At 42.3% G+C, this 13,876-nt stretch overlaps 1 protein-coding gene across 1 annotated transcript in view; it reads left to right on the forward strand.

Moving 5' to 3' along the window:
• LOC134529672 (facilitated trehalose transporter Tret1-like) overlaps positions 1-13,876 on the forward strand; it is a 341,884-nt gene that overhangs the window by 20,162 nt on the left and 307,846 nt on the right. The gene's annotated exons all lie outside the window — the stretch shown is intronic.

Raw genomic sequence — 13,876 nt, forward strand, 5'->3', positions numbered from 1 at the left:
TATGTACCTACTATTTTAACTTGACATATGTTAGACTTGATCTAGTTTTTGAGTTAATTATGTTCTTACGGGATTTATAGAATACAAGCAAATAAATAACCAAAACTGAGGAATGAATTAGTTAAGAAAGTGAATTATGGTAAAAGCAAGCTTATCAAAAGATACTTATGTGGGATAAGAAATTTGTACTCTCATCCTAACCTCCAATACTAACATTTTCTGTCGCACCAAATGCAAAATCCTCGTTATGTCTTTAAAATAACTAATTAAATTTTTACACCTGAACGTGGTCCGCCACAAGTTTTCATGAAATTAATTTTCTCATTGGAATGTGCTACTTTTTCTTCGCATTTTAATTTATCATGAGTATATTTAAAAATTCTTTAAAGCGCACAGCAGAAGAATCTACATTAAAATTAAATGCCAATTTTTCCCATGCGCATCCTTTTATTTTCTTGAAACAGCGACCGTCCATTTATTTTCCATTACAATTTTGTATCTCTCGAGTAAGCTGAGTACTTTCATTTTATCAACTGAAGAAAAATGTTGCGTCCTTATTCTTTTTGTTTCTACCATCCTTTGAATTTACTCAGACGTTCAAATCACATAACTTTCATAAAAGAGTGATTAGATTTTTTTTTAGATTTATATTTATTTTATTAAACACATAAATACACATTACAAACGAACATTACAGCAAATAAAAGAGCATTTTCCAGCTAACTCAGCTCTTTCGTGCATAAAATAAATACATGTTACAATAAAAAACAACACAACAGTACAAAATATCATCACTAAAATTTCTAGGAAAAAGTTCAAAAAACCCAGAGTACAGCAAACAGAAAGGGAACATAAATAAAAAAAACAAAAAAAACCCTAAATAACTGAAGGAAACATGGAGGGTCGGAAAAAAGAATTAAAGAGTGTATAATACTCTAATAACACTGAAATACAGCGAACAGAATAAACATTAAATTTTTTCTTAAGAATTTTTTTTATTGACTTGTATATAAAAAAGTGGCAGCACTTTCGAATGTTCTCCTGAAAATTATTAGTACTTTTATCTGTACGAGGCGAAACTCTGTGGGAAAATGTTCAAGCTTAAGCTTTCCCTTGCTGAGGATATGTTCAGGAGAAGTTGGTGAAAACGCCCGTAAGTCCCTCTAATTGCATGCTGTGAGGTTGGCAGTATCAGAATTGTTAGAGGCACATTTCCTGGGGGAAGTATGGACTTGGTTCACTTGAGTGTTCCCTGGCTCTACAAGCATACTTGTTGTGAAGTCCGCATGAACGTGGTCGCCTCCCGCCAAGGCCAGCCGGGTTCCATTTCCCAGCGTTTTTTTTTCTTCGCAAGTTGGCAACCCCGGAGGACGTTGTCGTGAGCAGGTGGGTTTTTTCTTCTTCTTGGGGAACTCCCATTTGTCTCTGCCAGTGCATTGGTGCATTCCGTCGATGCTTCAATTGAATCATTCCGCAACTCTTCGCCTCTGAAGTCGACGTGGCGCTTGGACACAATTCAAATTCAAATTCATTCGTTCTCCTAGCAAACGGACTTATTCTCTCCAGGGTGTGACGGAAGAATGACGAACGCGGATTGCCACTTCGCCCTTCAAATATGTAGTTTCCCTTCAAGCCCGTATGATACATCCACAGTTTAGCCCACAAAATAATAATATTCTACTTAACATTTACCCGTGTGATCGTCTGTATCCACGCATTACCTGAAATTCTGTATAATTTTCAGCCAGTCCTTATTCCATTTGCGACTACTTTCCGAACTCGTTACACACCCTACTGTACTAGGGAAATGATATGCAATCTAGAGATAAAGACCGAAGGCGCATAAATAAAACCAACACTGAGCTTACTTGAGGTGCATAGGATTTTTATATATTTCATCATAATATTATTTTTTAAAGTTTGGTATTTTAAAAGATAGCCGAAAAAGGTCGCGGCAATCACTAACACACCTCTTTAATGTTCATCTTATTTATCTATTTTTACTTAATTTTGTCATACCTGTACCAATTAAGAAAAGAGATCGATTAAACTAATTTTTATCTCTTCGTTTTCTCACACGAGAAATAATGTGTCACCCACCATGTAAAAATAGCATTAAATTATTTAGGAGTTTCCTTATTCTGTTCTTTCGTTTGTAATATTATTTTTTTAATTTAATACACGAAATGATACTAACATTTCTAATATGGACGAAATCTCTCAACCTTTAACTCTTCACCTAAAAACCCTCAGCAAATTATGTTCCTTAATTATTAGCATTAATCTTAGCATGATACGACTCCAACTTCCTAGACCTTCCTGTAAAAGGGTTTTAATTTTTAATTTTTTTTTCTTCGGATATTTGCATGGGTAATATATACTGTTTCTAAAGTTTGAAAATGTGTGGCGAGAAAACAAATTGAGCTAGCCTCATGCCGTTCTCTGTGCATCGAATTAATTATTAAGTATCATGGACAACACCACGACGACAGCGCGGATAAAAACAAATGTTCAACCTATGAATCAGACGGCACAAGAATTCCGTTGAAGGAACTTTGTTAGCTTCATCGTTGGTTCGGTTTGTCCGACATACGCTGACCCAGTCTTGTTTCCTGTGAATATTTTATCTTCATATATATATATTTTTTATTTTCAGGAATTTTTCCATGACGATCAGTTCAAAACTGCAATCACGTATGTTCATAAAACTGAATTGGATATTTTCTTTGATATAGCGAAGACCGCGTGTTTTTTTAGGCTATATATATATATATATATATATATATATATATATATATATATAAATTGAAAAATTTCCAGCAGACTGAAGAGGAGCAACTAGAGTGACTTCCGGTAAAGTCTGAGTAGGCGACGAGCAGCGGGCGAACTGGAAGTGGGGGCTCCCGTCATGCCCCGCGCCACGTCTTGGGGGGGGGAGGGGGGGGAGGTATTTCCGGTGCAGGAGACCGCCGCGCCGGGTTCTTGCAGGAGAGAGCCGGCGCGCTCCAAGAGTGGCTGGCAGCAGGGGAAAACCTGCAACAGTCAGGGCATTTTCAGCAACAGGGAAAATTCAGGGGAATTTCTCAGGCAGTCAGGGAATTTTCCATAATGGGACGTAGTTATGCAAAGAGGAACCAACCCACAATTTTGAAAATTTTTATCTAAAAATAAATTAAAATAGTACAAGGTGGATTGTACCGTCGTTGCTATTATTATATCAGTATTTATACTAGATCATTAAAATTATACCCAAATTATATTATCAATAGGAGAATTACAATTTATAATTAACTTTAACTTCAAAATACTCAGAATAGGTTTCATGTGGGTTGGTTCCTTTTTGCATAACTACGTCCAATGATGATAATTGCAGAGAAATTAAAGTTACAGCATGGATTCATTTTTATTGGTACAGGTTTCACGCACACATCCTTTTTTTTTTCCACCCCTTTCCAACCCTTATCCAATTGTCACAGAATGTTTTCCTCCAATTCCTTTTGCTCGTAAGTACCTGTATCGGCACTTCCACCACGCACATAGACTTCAGTGCTATCGAAAGTGGTGCGATAAAAAATAATTGAGAGGTTCCTGTTGCAATAGTGAAGTGTTGGAATGCATGCCATACGATTTGCGATTGTGAATGTGAATTTTCTTTCATATTTATTGGCGATATTTATCGGCAAGGGAAAAGTCAGGGAATTTTTTTTTCAACCGGTTTATTAGCCACGCTAAGACAGTAAAACAGACCTGTAACAGGTTTACAAGGTACAGTGGAAAGAAAACTTCGGTGCCAGCAACGCAAATGATCCGCGAAGAACACAAATATTCTAAATCGTAGTTTATAACAGCTCTGTGCTGCATAAACATATCGTAAATTATATTTACAACGCCGGTCACCGCTGTCACTGTATAAACAGTCTGGGAGGGTATTGCTACACAATATTAGTTTCTGCAACCAAAGAAAACTTCTCACAATTTCCAACCAAAGCCTTCGCTACTTACTACGTTTAATGATCAATTTAAGTTGCCATAACTACAATTCCAAAAAAAAATACACTTTTCAAATGGTGATCGTTTAAATGATAAAACGTTGGTTGATAAAACGGTGGTTGGCCGGTTCTTGCGCGCCCGGCTCAGGCGGAACGTGACAATTTTTCGTGCGTGCAGCCGGCGTTCATCGATTCATAAAAGACGTTATCACGTCAAAAAAAAAAACATGGCTACTACCACAGCCAAACGCTCGGCTCGTATTGGAGTACCGTAAACGGAAGAGATGGGCATTGCCGAGCTAAACCGTTCGATTCCGTATCTGCGTGCGTGCCGTCGCAGATGCTACTTCTCCGTTTACGCGATCCGTCTCCGCTTCCGTGTTCGTCGTTGGAGCGGGCCTTCGGCAACACCGAAGGCTGTCGCCGACACTAGTGACGCCACGGTATGTGCCTCCTGGTCTGAGGGGATTTCTAACCCTGGAGGGGAGAGGGGTTCGTGGAACCCCGTGTACCTGCCGAGAGCGGCCAAGGACGAGCTGGCCTGGGGCCCGGGCCTTTGAATATATATACTGTATAGAAGTCGCGAGTGGATAGGATTTACTCTACGTTTTTCAGAAGCATATGATGAGCAGCAGCTTGGGAACTTCACCGCTGCAGTGCGCTGCCGTAACGCCCTGTATCGTCTTAGTTGTTATTTACACGTTAGAGCGCAGCGCTGTCGCCCGCTGTCATTCCCCGCACCCCCCATCCATCATTCACAGCAGCTCGAGGACGTTCAACGGGAGGGGGAAGGGGTAATTTGAAGAGTTCGACACTTGTCCGCTAGGGACCACCACGAGTCTATGCCCTAGAGATGGTGGCGATTGCGGCGGTGAATTAACCAACTACCTCAAAACCATATTAGAAATTTTAACCTGGGCTGGCGACTTCTATACAGTATATATATTCAAAGCCCGGGCTGACCTGAGCGCGCCACCCGGCCCCGGGCATTGCGGCTCGCTGGCTCGCGCCACACACAGACGCTCTACGGGTCGTTACCACAATGCCGAAATACCATAGCGCCGAATGTCAAAATTTATCACAACGCCGAATTACCACAACGCCGAAATACCATAACGCCGAATGTCAAAATTGACCACAACGCCGACAGCTAGAAAACTTCTGTGTATCACAACGCCGAAATAACAACTGAATGAATTTGTGTGTGTTTCTTAAATGTACCTTAACGCCGAAATACCACAATCAAACCTAACCTTACCTAACCTAACCTAACCTAGCGTAATATAACCTAACCTAACCTAACTTAACCTAGCCTATCCTAGTCTAGCCTAACCTAACCTAGTCTAACCTATCCTAGTCTAATCTAACTTAGTCTAACCTTTGTGGCAGTCCTGCAATGACATTTTTTGGCGTTAGTATATTTCGGCGTTGTGGTAATTCGGCGTTGTGGTACACAGCAGTTTTCTAGCTGTCGGCGTTGTGGTCAATTTGGCATTTCGGCGTTGTGGTATTTCGGCGTTGTGGTATTTCGGCGTTGTGGTATTTCGGCGTTGTGGTGCGTCCCCACGCTTCTACACGTCCACAAACTACGCCCTTCACAGTTGGAGCTGAACGACAACAGGGAAAGTATTTAGACGGAACACCAAGCGACTGGATAGTTCTGAATCAAACAAAGTTCTACAACTACCCCGAAACTTGTCGCCGTCTGGAAATGATTCCATACAAATATCCCCCATTAACAGGGGCAGGCATTTTTCGCGAAAAGATCTCAACACTTATTAGACTGCAACAAGGTACACCCGAACCTGTGGTTTCTTCCTTGTGATTGGCGGCCGTCTGCGAGAGAAGTCGTGTCCTTGTTTGAACGAGCCACTCAGGACGCGTTTACTTCCGCACTGAATCACTGTGATTGGTGTTGTAACAATCGATATGTACCTGGGAGAAACCCACCCAATCACGAAACACAGGCGATGCCATAGTGTTTTAACTTTCATCTAGTCTCGAAATCTTTTCGCGAAATCTGCATGCCCCTACCCATTAATTTTTGTTTCACAGAATAATAATGTGATTTTAATGATTTAATATTATGAGGTCAGAGTTTAATTAAGACTGCATCTACAAAAGTCAAGTTTTATTTTATTTATTTTATTTCGCAACAGCATTGCCGTTATCTATAACTTGCATAAAATTATCTCCCTGACATGTATGATATCGGGTTATCAGCTTATATTCATTCAAAGAACAAACAGTAAAAACACGACTGAAGGTTTGCTTCGGAATACTGGACTTCTGTAAATGAAATGAAGCCATTCGTGTGCTTGCTCATGCCAGACCACGGACGTGGCTCGTTTACCCTGTGAGGTGACGTCTACGACAGTGGGTTGCAATGTCTCCGAACTGTTCCTGCTCGACGCTGCTGAGCGTTTGCACGTGCGAAGGTCAGCAGCTCCGGCGCGCGTTGTGTATTGCTTCAGGATGTGTGTTTTTCGACGGCGCGTGCCAGCCGAGCTTCGCGGCCTCATCAACTGAGTTGCCAGCCACTTGGCGCTTGCAGGCCGTTGTCTCTGTTTGCCACTGCTTTTCCCGTGTTGCTGTTTCTTCACCCCAGCCTTTGAATATATATACTGTATAGAAGTCGCCAGCCCAGGTTAAAATTTCTAATACGGTTTTGAGGTAGTTGGTTAATTCACCGCCGCAATCGCCACCATCTCTAGGGCATCGACTTGTGGTGGTCCCTAGCGGAAAAGTGTCGAACTCTTCAAACACCCCTTCCCCCTCATGTTGAACGAACTTGAGCTGCAGTGATTGATGGATGGGGGGTGCGGGGAATGACAGCGGGCGACAGTGCTGCGCTCTAACGTGTAAATAACAACTAAGACGATACAGGGCGTTACGGCAGCGCACTGCAGCGGTGAAGTTCCCAAGCTGCTCATCATACGCTTCTGAAAAACGTAGAGTAAATCCTATCCACTCGCGATTTCTATACAGTATATATATATATATATATATATATATATATATATATATATATGTATGTATGTATATATATATGTATGTATGTATGTATGTATATATATATGTATGTATGTATGTGTATATATATATATATATATATATATATATATATATATATATATATATATTCAAAGCCCCAGCCCAATCCGTAAATCATTTAAGCGATAAATAGGGACCGGAAAAATTCGCGGATTCAATGACCTCTAGGATAGCCTCCATTATCCTCTGCATTTCTCAAGTAAACACGCGTGTTCATTGGGTACTAAATTGTGAGGCGTCTTCACTGGGTAGCTTGTGATTCGACGCTTCTTTGGTCGATAGTCTCTCGTTGGCCCAGAGAGCTCCAGTTAAACTGCGAGCCAATAGCAGAACCAGCAGAATTGTACACATGTTTGAATTTCAGCCTATCACGAAATGAATCCGCGAATTTTTCCTGTCTCTAGTTATAAATCATTAGAGCCACGGAATTTTCGCTCATTCATTTAGTCGCAAGCTAGAATGCAAACCTCCACACTGTCGCACTGTGTTCATGATTGGACCGCAGTTATCTGGACACGCCCCTCTACGACCGTGAGCCAACGATGTCCAGCTAGGAGAGAAGTAAGCGAATCAGGTAGTGCCAAATAACAAGGATAAAAATGTTCTCGCTAAGAAATCAACCAATGGGAAAGTAAACGTGGGTCGAGCACACCTATAACTTTGAATTCTATCCTGAGGCCAGAAGAATCCGCGAAATTTCCGGGACTCTATAAATCATCAATAGGGACAGGCATTTTTCGCGAAAAGATCTGAACACTTAATAGACTGCATCAAGGTATACCCGCACCTGTGGTTTCTTCCTTGTGATTGGCGGCCGTCTGCGAGAGAAGTCGTCGCCTTATTTGACAGAGCCATTCAGGTCGCGTTTACTTCCACGCTGTGATTGGTGTTGTTACAATCAATATGTACCTGGGAGAAACTCACCCAATCACGAAACACAGACGATGCTATAGTGTTTTAACTTTCATCCAGTCTCGAAATCTTTTCGCGAAATCTGGATGCCCCTAATCATGAATTCTTACTATTATAGTCGAGCCTTTTGAAATTTACTGGCTGTTACAACGAACGTTGTATTGGAAAGTTACTCCGTTTGTTGTCAAGGAACGCACGTGCCAACATCGTTATTTTTCTCTGATTCGAATCGTGAGCTGGAATTTTATATTTTTTTGTAAATGGAACGGACTAATTATTTTAAAATTACAGATATTTTTAAATTTATACAACATTTACATGAAAACAACTGTATCACTACAAAAAAATGTTTGCAGTAACACTGGGTTCTGATTCTTTCTTCCCCGGACATTTATGATTTGTGCCTTACATTAGTTAAAATTATATGTAAACTAGTCTTTCTAGTATTAACTACGCACATTAATAAGCATAATAAACCCAAATGAAGTTGAGGTATTGGATATTAGATTATCTTTAAAAAAAATTATGCTCGAATGACACATCAATTAAAAACATGCGCCAATTTTCGTAAGAAATAGCCTACGCAGTATCATCTCGAAAAACCTTATTTCATATCAGAAAAAAAAACAATAGCCATGTGTTGTGCAAAGTTACTTAATCCGAGTTCACCAGGATGCGAGTCCAGCGTCTTACCTCTGCCATACCTCGCTCCGTGAGGCAACATACTTCGGCGCGAGCAACGAAGCGCGAATCAGCGATGCGAAAAACAGTCAGTAATTTTTACGCTGACCACGAAATGTAATGACATAATATGAATGCATTTATAAGTGTAAGGGCTTGACGCCTCGTTGTGATGGCAGCCATTACAGGCGATGTGAGCCGGTGAGATGAGAATGGCGCATTGACGGAGTGAATGGGATAACGCCGAGAAAGCCACCGGCTCGCGTTTCCCACTTGCGAAAAAATCCAGGCTCGTCCCACCCAGTGACGCAGTCATTAAGAGGGAATTTTCGTAAGAAGGGCTTAAATCAGGGCCATCAAACATTTTTAATCCTCAATGTGGAGATCATCAACCTACAATCTATTTCTTGGCAACTGATTTTCCAAGGAATGTTTTGGAAAAATACAGAATTTATTTTTCTTTCCTGTGGGCACGTCATTCCGCTGCGGCACAATGCAACTGCCTCGCGAGCACATCTCCAGCTGTAGAGGAGCGACTCGCCCAGCTGCCGTGTTGCTCAACTCGCCGCCTCACATCGCTAGCTCTTGTAGGCGCCCGCGTCGCTCAACTCGCCGCCTCACCTCGCCAGCTCTTGTAGGCGGCCGCGTCGCTCAACTCGCCGCCTCACCTCGCCAGCTCTTGTCGGCGGCCGCGTCGCTCAACTCGCCGCCTCACCTCGCCAGCTCTTGTCGGCGGCCGCGTCGCTCAACTCGCCGCCTCACCTCGCCAGCTCTTGTCGGCGGCCGCGTCGCTCAACTCGCCGCCTCACCTCGCCAGCTCTTGTCGGCGGCCGCGTCGCTCAACTCGCCGCCTCACCTCGCCAGCTCTTGTCGGCGGCCGCGTCGCTCAACTCGCCGCCTCACATCGCCAGCTCTTGTCGGCGGCCGCGTCGCTCAACTCGCCGCCTCACCTCGCCAGCTCTTGTCGGCGGCCGCGTCGCTCAACTCGCCGCCTCACCTCGCCAGCTCTTGTCGGCGGCCGCCGGACGCACCGCGGATGACGCAACATGGAACTGCTGTCCGTGCTTCCGTCCAGCGGCGGGCAGACGCGGCGACGTCACAGCTGCCGCGGCTCGATGGAGCCAATTGGGCCGATTAATGGGGTCACGCGTCTCTCCCGACCAGTCTTCATGGAGTCAAAGAGGGTTGCTGGAGGAACATTCACGGTTGAAGGACAGCGGCGAGATTTTTTTTTTTTTAAATTTTTATTTCGGTCTATTGTTGCGTCGTACCAGTTGCGTCAGTCAGCGTGAAGAAAATACTGGATGGAACAATGCCGTCAAGGATATTCTGCGTTCTTTGGCGGTGTGCGAAGTTATTTTGCTTTGCTAGATAGTTTCCAGATGTGATACCTACCTTCCGACTCATTGTTTTATGCTTCTGCGCATAACCGCTAAGTTACTTTTTTTTTTTTACTAAAATGCTACTTTGATGATCACCACATTGAGGTTTTAACATCTTTGATGGATCTGATTTATGCCCTTCGTACGAAAATGCCTCCTTATTGACTGCTTCACTGGGTGGGACGAGCCTGGATTTTTCGCAAGTGGTGGTTTTCTTGGCGTTATCCCATTCACTCCGTCAATGCGCCATTCTCATCTCACCGCCTCACATCGCCTGTAATGGCTGCGATGACAACCAGGCGTCAAGGCATTACATTTATAAATGCATTCATATTATGTCATTACATTTCGTGGTCAGCGTCAGAAATTATTGACTTTTTTTCGTATCGCTGATTCGCGCTTCGTTTCTCGCGCCGAAGTATGTTGCCTCACGGAGCGAGGTAGTGCAGAACTCGCATCCTGGTGAACTCGGATTAAGTTTTCCCGTCACTTCCCGAAATCACTTTCCGCGAATGCTGGAAAGGTTGCGTACGGTCCCAATATCCGTGTCTCCTGACGTTACTGCCGGCGAAAAGCCTAGCTCACTACACTATACCTGCTACTGCCCTTATGTTAAGGCCCCCGCCTACCTGGTCACACACACGGTGCGCAGAGCTTCAGCTATCCGAGTGATTTAATGCAGTTTTTTTGGACATACATCATTGCAGTTTTGCACTGTTTGTCATGGAAAAATCCCGAAAGTAAAAATAATAAATATACGACAATAAAAAATTCACAGAAAACAAGACTGAATAAGCTGATGTCAGACAAACCGAACCAACGACGAAAGCACTGACAAACACAGGTTTCCAGTGACAATAGTTGCGATGTTTCGGGGAACTGACATCTGTTCCCGTTCATCAGACACAAACAGAATTAATAATTTTTCCATGACAAACAGTGGAAAACTGCAATGGAGCATGTCCAAAAGACTGCATTAAATCAAAATTACCCATTGTATGAATCATTTAAAGAACATATCTGAGTGGTGTCTGTTTGCGAAAATCATTTAAGAGCCAATAATTAGGTTTGTTTCCAGATTAAGTTTTTCAAAAGTATTTCTAGAAGAATTAACATGGCTAAACGACGTGTTTCCAGAGTAATTTTTAGGCGTAAAACAACCGGAACATATTCTTGAAAGCACTTAAGGGACTTGCATTACATCTTTATCTTAATTTATCCGCCATATAATGTTACGGTCACAGCTCAAATTTAACATTTGTCCTATGCACGACGAGAAGACTGCGTGCCAGTTCAGAGCCTTGCGCTTAGAGGCGATACCGCGATAGAAATACCAGCGGGCGCCGCGCTTATCATCCCGCCTAACACAGTTACACCCCTGACTAGACGGGCACTTTAAGTCCAGCCGATGTACTTATCGTAATTGTGGTAGCGTGAATGTAAAAAATAATGTTAGGTTTTATCTCACTAGCTAGTGCTTTTTTTTATTTAGCTTCACAGCTTAATATTTTTCCGTCATTTCTTAGAAAAATACTGGGATGCCTAAATGACTGTGTAGCCAACCTGTACCCAAGGAAAACACAGTACTTTACTTCATTAAAAATAATATTTTTTTGAGGAATCACAGCTGAATGTCTTGCATAATTCCGACATTTAAGTGCAATCGTTGAAGGGAATGGATGATAAACAAGCCTGCGTTTGTATGTCTGGCTGACCCAAGCCCTCAGGCGTTATGCCAGAAGATTCGCATATTGTATACGTTATAGTAACAGCTATCCTTTCAACCTTTCCCCCTTAAATTCTGATATTTTGGCTTGTGGTACAACATAATCACGAGCAACTGACAATAATACTATAACATTTTACTTTGTAAAATGACAGCGGCCATCTCCAGCACTTATAAAGTTTAAGTTATTATTTGAAATTTTGCAAGAGTGTACTATTTTGTTTGATTTAAATGTAGGTAGCAGCCAATAAGCGGTCTCATGTTGTGTGGCGGTCCAAAAACGACCCGCGGTTCGCTGGATTGGACCATGCTCTGAGCAATGGAACCCAATCCTGAGGTACGCCAATGCACAATGCACACTGACCACAGACCTTCAACATTCACGCTTACAATTTTAAGAGAAGCTGGGCTTCACACCATTGTACACTTAAACAGCGTTTCATTGGACTGCAGTTAGGCAAGGCCATGAATGTCCGCGAATAGATTTCCAAAACCAGCTGTGTGCTGTGAGTTTGTAGCATTATCTGTGTTTTCGTGGTTGGCTGAGTTTCTTCCAGGTACTACATGTATACTGTCAGCAAACGCGTATTGATTGTCCAGGCAAAATAGTGCAATGGCTTTTCTTGCAGACGGCCGCCAATTGCACGGAAGCTATCAGCAGTCACTGGAGCGGGCGTATTTATTGCGGTCTAACGAGCGATAAGATTATTTCGCGGAACACACACGTGCCTAACAATAGGTAGCGTCGACGCGCCCCGAAGGCTATCGTTACACAATTCAAACGAACCGGTCACTGGCGATTAGGTCGGAAGGTGTAAGGTGACACCGGCCGGCAACTGGACAAATGGACACAATACACCGACCAGTTTGCGCAAGTGCTTGGAGCTCACGTTATACCTCGCAGGTCCGCGACGCAGGCTGGCTGCTATCGTGTCCTTGGCGACTCGCCCCGACCCCACCCGTGGGCTCGAATTGCCGCGGAGATAAACGTTGGCATTCTTTGGGGCTGTCGTAATTCGGTTCTCCGTGGCGAACGATCGCCTAATACGGAGCGGTGCGTTCCAGCTAACTTCAACACGAATCATTCCTGTCCACAATTACGCCGTAGCAAGCCTAACTCCTATTACAACTGAAACTTTACGACGAGTTCACTGATAAGTTCGCCGCTACAAAATATTTCTGTCAGTTCGTTATCCCATCAAATATTTAATTTTGAGCAAACTATATTAACTATTTCAATTATGTTTAGGTTGGCCGCACATTGAAGATACTTTTTAATAAAACCAATTTCGTGAAACGTGAAACTTTAATGTAATGAAACTATCTATTCAATGCAAAAACCAAAATATATGACACTGAGTTTCACGAAACCAAAATTTCACTGAGTTGCCCTACCGAGGTTTCGTGAAGTTTTGTAATTATAATATAATGCAAATTATTTTCGTCAGTTTTGAATGGAAATTTCAGGCACCAATTGAAATCATTGACATTATTTGAATAAATATTAGGTAATATATTTGGTGGTTTTCAGTTATTTCTTTATTTGATGACCATGTCGAAAGGAGAACGTGATTTTAGATTTGATGTATTCTGTAAAAACTTTGGAATTTTCTCTCATCGACACTTAATTACTTTTAACTAAATAACTGTCTATCATAAATAAATGGATGAACCCAGAAATTTAATTTAATTTTTTTTAATTTCGCAGCCACCAATACAGCCACTTCCTCATCTTAATTTGACATTTGTTGAAAAAAGTTTTTAGTTTAATTGGTGTGTGATAAGCTTGAAAATAATTTCATGAAATGTGTTTCACTATATCAGTATATTCAGTGACAGTAAAATTTTGCTTTCACTAATAAGTAGAGACCTGCAAAATTCGCGGATTCATTCGGTGATAGGCTAGAATTCAAACACATATACCTCTTAAATAATTTTGCTATTGGCTTACTGTTCATCTGGACGAATCTCAACCAGTTATAAACCCTCAACCAAAGAAGGATCGAATCACAGACAAACCAGCTGAGACGACTTACAAGTCGGCAGCTAATGAACTTGCGTTATTTTCCCGAGTGTACAGGGGTATGTGCAGTCTATCCTGAAGGCCATCGAAACCGCGAATTTTGCAGGTC

The sequence above is a fragment of the Bacillus rossius genome, chromosome 2 (genome assembly GCF_032445375.1).
Source record: "Bacillus rossius redtenbacheri isolate Brsri chromosome 2, Brsri_v3, whole genome shotgun sequence".
NCBI lineage: Eukaryota > Metazoa > Arthropoda > Insecta > Phasmatodea > Bacillidae > Bacillus > Bacillus rossius.